General features: G+C 42.9%; 1 long non-coding RNA gene across 1 annotated transcript in view; it reads right to left on the reverse strand.

Moving 5' to 3' along the window:
• The window catches only part of LOC115509079, a 29,059-nt gene extending 23,744 nt beyond the window's left edge, over positions 1 to 5,315 (reverse strand). The window contains exon 1 of the long non-coding RNA XR_004343305.1: positions 5,244 to 5,315. This is a non-coding gene — a long non-coding RNA (uncharacterized LOC115509079). The remainder of the gene's footprint in view (positions 1 to 5,243) is intronic.
• Between the last annotated feature and the right edge of the window lie 685 nt (positions 5,316 to 6,000).

Consider the following 6,000-nt stretch of genomic DNA (forward strand, 5'->3'; position numbering starts at 1 on the left):
TCTGCTTTTATATTTAAGTTTTTAATTAAATTCTTCTCGTGTCTGGCATATAGGGAACACTCACGGATTCAGAAGCTTTCCCACACCCTTTGTCAGAAGCTGGCGTCTTTACTCTCATAAAGAGTCTTTACTCTGATAAAGAGTACAGTGGGACCCAAGGAAACAAATTCTGGCTCGTAAACCTGAGCCTAAGTGGAATGTGCCTCTGGGGAACTCCGCACCCACCTTTTGTAATGAAGGTCAACACATCAAGTTCACCCTCCGCTGTGCAGACTGAAAAAACCCAAGTGTCCCTACACTACCTTCTTCAGCTTTCCTACTCAGTGCAGAGATGTGGTGTTTTATGTGATCTATAGTCTACAGCTGGATTCCATTTTCCATATGGGATTTTCTATCAAGGAAAGCTGTTTACATTATAATTTACTGCAGCATGCAACTCCTGCCAATGTATTGTCACCATGATTTCCATATTGGAGCCCTCCCTACCCCACAGCGATGTTTATTTAGTCTATACAGTTTGTTTAGAGTGTCCTCATGGAAACTCTGGATTTAGGGTTATGAAAGTAACTGTTACAGAGCTCCTGAATGTGGTGGACCCGTCTTGAAAGCTGTCTTTCCTGAAGCTTATTACAAACCAAATGATCACCACCTACAGCAGGGTGAGCTTAGTGATGACCTCACGCTATCTTTATGTTGCAACAAATATTCACATAACACACAACACATGGTTCATCAACTCAGGGTTTTCAGCCGCTGAAAACAACACTGGGCTCTTCGGTGGGTTAGTTGTTCTTTTTTGATCTCTGAGCTTCCCACCTTTGTTCCCTCCCCTTCTCCCCTCACCTTGACTCTGAGAAAGGAAAAGGGAGCGTTCTGAAGAGAGAAATTAAATTAATTAAGCCCAACTGTATGCAGTGACGGGCTCTTGTGTCTTCTATTCTATGGAAAAAGACTCATTGTTCACGCAGGCTGAGCTTTGAGAGCAGTGTTCTTCCACTGCCAGAGAAAGAGGAAAATAGTTCCTTTTCTCTCTTTCTTTCTTTCTTGGCAGAATTGATGCAGGGGCCACGTGGGCTGTCAGCTCACTCAGGGATATGCACAGAGGAATTTCAGAATGTTTTAGATGTTATAAAATTGCAAGTTAACAGCTGACAGAGGTTGTTACGGAAATTAGACGGTCTTTCACATCATTTATCAGAGTGCTTACAATTCCCGTTTCAAGGCAGGTGAAATAATAACGGATATTTGGAACTGAATCATATTCAGTGCTTGAAAGAGAAAGAAAATCTGCATCCAAATTATTTGAATAAGTGCAAGAAGCGGCACTGCCTGGGCAGATACGCTGCCGCCACTGTTTTAACACGATAACTAGCAGCAGCCACGGGAGAAGGCGAGGAGAGACGATGCTCGTTGGCATTAAACAAAACCTTAGTCCTGAGTCCGTATGCCATCCATGCTGCTTGAAACCTGAGGTCAGAAAACAATCCACAGCCTGAAATGTGACAGCGAAGGGTCTGGCTTCCTTCAAGACGCAAGAGAAAATGCTCTCTTGCTTGAAAGGGATTCCCTTGGTGTTCTAAAATAATAAAATGGCAATAGGCTTTTAAGCCAAAAAGCAAACTCCCCCAAGTAATTGTAGAGCATAAAGGATAACTGGAAAATATGTTGTAGGAAATCAAGGGAAGGAAAAGATATTTCATCAGTTTAAGTTAATGTGAATGGCCACACTTTTATATTGGGTTATGGGAATGCAGCTCAGCTGGGTGGAAGGAAAACACCTAAAAACCCAAATCCCGTCAATTTCAGAGTGTTCCAACAGGGATTCTGCTAAGATTTAGTGCAGTACTTAGTGCCCTTTTGTGGGAACATCAGTACAAATATTCATACAGTAATTTGCCAAATGATGTGGGTAAATGATATACAACCAAAATAAAACAAAAAAGTCTAGTCAAGTTCAAACCCTGTTACCATCAGAAAACCCAGTGCAGAGCAAATATTTTTACCTGATAATTTAAACAACGTGATAATTTAACCAACATACGCAGTGGGAGAGTGGTTTGTCCTCGAACCTGGCTGTTTTAGAAAGACATCCACTTTTAAGGATGGCGTTGAATTAAGACAGCAAATTAGAGAAGACGAAACAATGATCATAAAACCAAAATTCAGAGGGAAATGCCACCTTGCCTCTCTTCTTCCCTTGGCAAAACTCATACTGCATATATCCTCCTTGTCCAGGAGGGGAAAGTATGTATTTCTCTACCTCAATTCTTCCTAGAAAACAATGTTAAGGTGGATCTGGATGTAACAAATATTTCCATTCTGGTGAACCTTACAGGTAAATATCATGAGAGTGAGTCAGGTGTTCTGTTCGTAAAATTATGGTGAAATACATATAGCATAAAATATACCTTTTTAACCCTGTTTAGGTGTGCAGTTCAATGGCTTTAATAACACTCATATTGCTTTGCAACCATCACCACCATTCATCACTAGAACGTTCTTCATCTTGCAAAACTGAAATCCTATACCCATTAAATGCTAACTCCCCCGTTCTCCCCTCCCCCAGCCCCTGGCAACCACCACTTTACTTTCTGTCTCTGAATTCAACTACTCTAAGCACGTCATACAGTATTCGCCCTTTTGTGATCTGGCACTTATTTTGAAAGTTCATAATGAAATAGGAAAAGCATATCTAGGTAACAGTAAGGAGAGATGAAACTAAAAGAGTATATAGTAGTATTTATCAAGCATGGAACGAGGCAGGGCGTTAACATAAACAAAGTGGCAAGTAGATAAGGGAGAAATGCCTGGCAAGTACCTAAGTGTTTCAACTCCTTAGCTCAAAAGAAGTCCCAAATAAGTGGACTGCACAAGGAACTCAGCTACTCTGTGGCAGAGCTTGGTTTGAGTCTAGCTTTTTCTGACCCTAAAGTTCCACTGCATTGATATTTTTATTTTATGAACCAATTTCCTCTAGTGTGGTTACTCATCTTTTACAACATTAAGAAATTCCCCAGGGATAAGGAACACGTCCCTTTCTCACTGTTCTCTCATGCAAGCATTGGTCACCTATCAATTAATTTTAAAACGTCAGACTTCTGAGACCTTGAACTCTAAGTGTCTTCTATTATCTTACCCTTTGTCTGAAACACTATAACTTAAGAGTGGCTGTTTACCTAGAGCTTGGATCCCCTCGAGGTCTCAGGATCTTGACAGTCATTGTCACTTGGGTTTATCCCATTTCAGTAAGATTCTTTCAAGGGGCCTGAGGGAAGGCAAAGGTCATCAGAGGTCACTCCCACACTAGAAGTGAGAAGTGAGGAGAAACTTCTAAACTGGAGATTTGTAGAACCAGCAAAAGGATTAGTTGGGACAAACAAGTTTTGTTTGTTTTAATGTTTTTTTAAGTCAATGTCAATTAAACAATGTCATTTAAACAATGTCAATTGTTTAATGTTTACTTATTTTTGAGAGAGAGACAGAGAGAGAGAGACAGCATAAGTGGGGGAGGGGCAGAGAGAGAAAGGGAGACACAGAATCAGAAGCAGTCTCCAGGCTCAAGCTGTCAGCACAGAGCCTGATGCAGGGCTGCAACTAAAGGCCATGATGATCATGACCTGAGCTGAAGTTGGATGCTTAACCAACTGAGCCACCCTGGTGCTCCTTGTTTATTTGTTTTTTAATAAGCACAGGTCTAGCCAAAACCCAGGCAACAAAAAGAAACATTAATTTTAGTGTACTTCCAGGGTTAACGGAGAGCATACCTGGTCACTAGCATGTTGGAACAGTGGGAATGTCTCATGAATTCTGACGTTCCCACCCCCCCAACCTGACTCAGCTCTGATGACATCAGCACAGGACTCTAGGCATCTAGACTCTGTATTGGGTTCCCTCCTTGCAAGGGCTGCAAGTCACACTGAAAGAGTTCTTCTCTTCTGCTCACAGAGTTCTTCTATTCTGCTGCATTTTTAACACTCTAGCTGTTGGTGTTCTTGTTTGCTCTCGACAAGTCTGTGCTGTTGCTGGAGAAGCAATGTTCTCAATTTGTAAATCTAACTGTTTAAAAACAGCAGGCAATAGACCATCCTTATTGCTGATGCTGGCAGTGTTGGGGGGAGTTTTATAGTTCTGCCAAGATGGAGTGACATCCCACCCAGTGCTCCTCCCTGAACAGGCACAGGGTGAGGGCTCGGTAAGCCACAGCCGCTGTGGGTATTCAGCCCCTGGAGCATGCTGGGGAGTTCCCATACAGGAACATGGAGCAAGGGCGACATTTATGTCTATGTTCTCTTAATAAATGTCATCACGGAACCTATTGACATTAGCTAGGCACTGCAAGGGGCTTATCCAGCTCATGTCCTCAGCATCCTTTGGTGTCCTCCTGACACTCCCCATGACTCAGACCCCAGATCCACTACCTTCAGCTTTGCCTCCAGGAAACTGAGTTTCCAGCACAGTTTAGAAAGAGGAAAAGAAATAAGAGGTCTTCATTTTTTTCAGGTCATCCTGAAGCAGGACTCTGAGGCAAGAACTTAGGTGCTGGTGGCTTATTGGGAGGAGATCCCAGGAAGCAGAAGCAGGGAGTGAAGTGAGACAGAGAAGGAAAAAGCCAACACAGGACACATGGATGAGGAGGCTGTAGGATGTAGTGGGGACTCAGTCCTTCTAGGGACTCGGAGAAACTGTGGAACGTGCCTCAGAACTCTCCCACCCAAGCATGGCGAGGCTGGGAATTTACCCAGGGTCCTCTCCAGGGATCAACTTTCCCACTCCCTGGTTGTACCTATGTGCAACCTGTATTGCTGAGGCCCCAGGCAGATTGTCACACTGTGTGGAAGAAAGGAGTGAAGGTAGAGAAAGCTCAAAGCCACAAAGCCCAGGTCTTTGACCATGAATCTGGGCCAGAGCCCAGCAGATGACAGCTTGCTCTTACTTAGTATAAGAAAACGGCCAAGTCCTACTCACATTCTGATTTTAAAATAGGACACAGGGCACCTGGGTGGCTTAGTCGGTTAAGCATCTGACTCTTGATTTTTGGCTCAGGTCATGATCTCATTGTTCGTGAGATCGAGCCCCATGTCCGGCTCTACATTGACAGCACTGAGTTTGCTTGGGATTCTCTCTCTCCCTCTCTCTGCCTCTCCTCTGGTTTCTCTCTTTTTCTCTCTCAAAATGAATAAACATTAAATAAATAAATAAATAAATAAATAAATAAATAAATAAATAAAATGTGACACACTCACCCCTCCAAGATCCTCAGAATTATTTGGTCCCACCATTTGCTGAGATAGTAAGAGATCTGGTTTCTCATAATCCTTTGCCTGTGGTAGCAGTAGTGGCGATGGCAATAAAAAGTCACAAAAGTCATGGCAACACTGGGCTGAAGCCAGCCTCCTCAAAACCATTGCAAACTGCCTACTTTTGAGGGGGCTTCCAATAAATATATTTTCTGGTGGCTACTAAGAGGGGCACAGGTGTGAACATTTAGAGTAAATAAGTAGGCATGAATACTTAGGAGATTTCCCTAGTGGGACCGAGGACACCAACCCAGGGAAAAGGGACTTTGCTGACTTGTGGAAAAGGATCTTAAAGTGACTAGTATGTTCATTCAGTTACTTAAGAGGTGATGAAAACTCACAGTTACCTGGAGTTCTCTGGCTCCCCTAAAATCCAAACTGGATTAACAGAAGTTGGAGATCATCTCTGAGTATTTTTTGTTGGCCGATGAAAAACTTACTTCATTGATACAAACAGTTGCAGTGATGATGCAAGTGTTTCTGGGTCCTGGCAATCCTGAAAAGACCCAGAGGCACCTGTGAATCATTTGATTAACATTACACATCTGTCTTCTCCTCCATCAGCCTAGGGCGCATTTGCCATTTTATATCTCATTCATGGTTTCTTGGCTAGTTTTTCTTGAGCTCTATGCTATGCTGCTAAAGCTGGCATGATTCCTGAGCCCGAAAAAGCAGCTGACAAATCCACTAAGGTAAGGTGCCA

This window comes from Lynx canadensis, chromosome A2 (assembly GCF_007474595.2).
Source record: "Lynx canadensis isolate LIC74 chromosome A2, mLynCan4.pri.v2, whole genome shotgun sequence".
NCBI classification, from domain to species: domain Eukaryota; kingdom Metazoa; phylum Chordata; class Mammalia; order Carnivora; family Felidae; genus Lynx; species Lynx canadensis.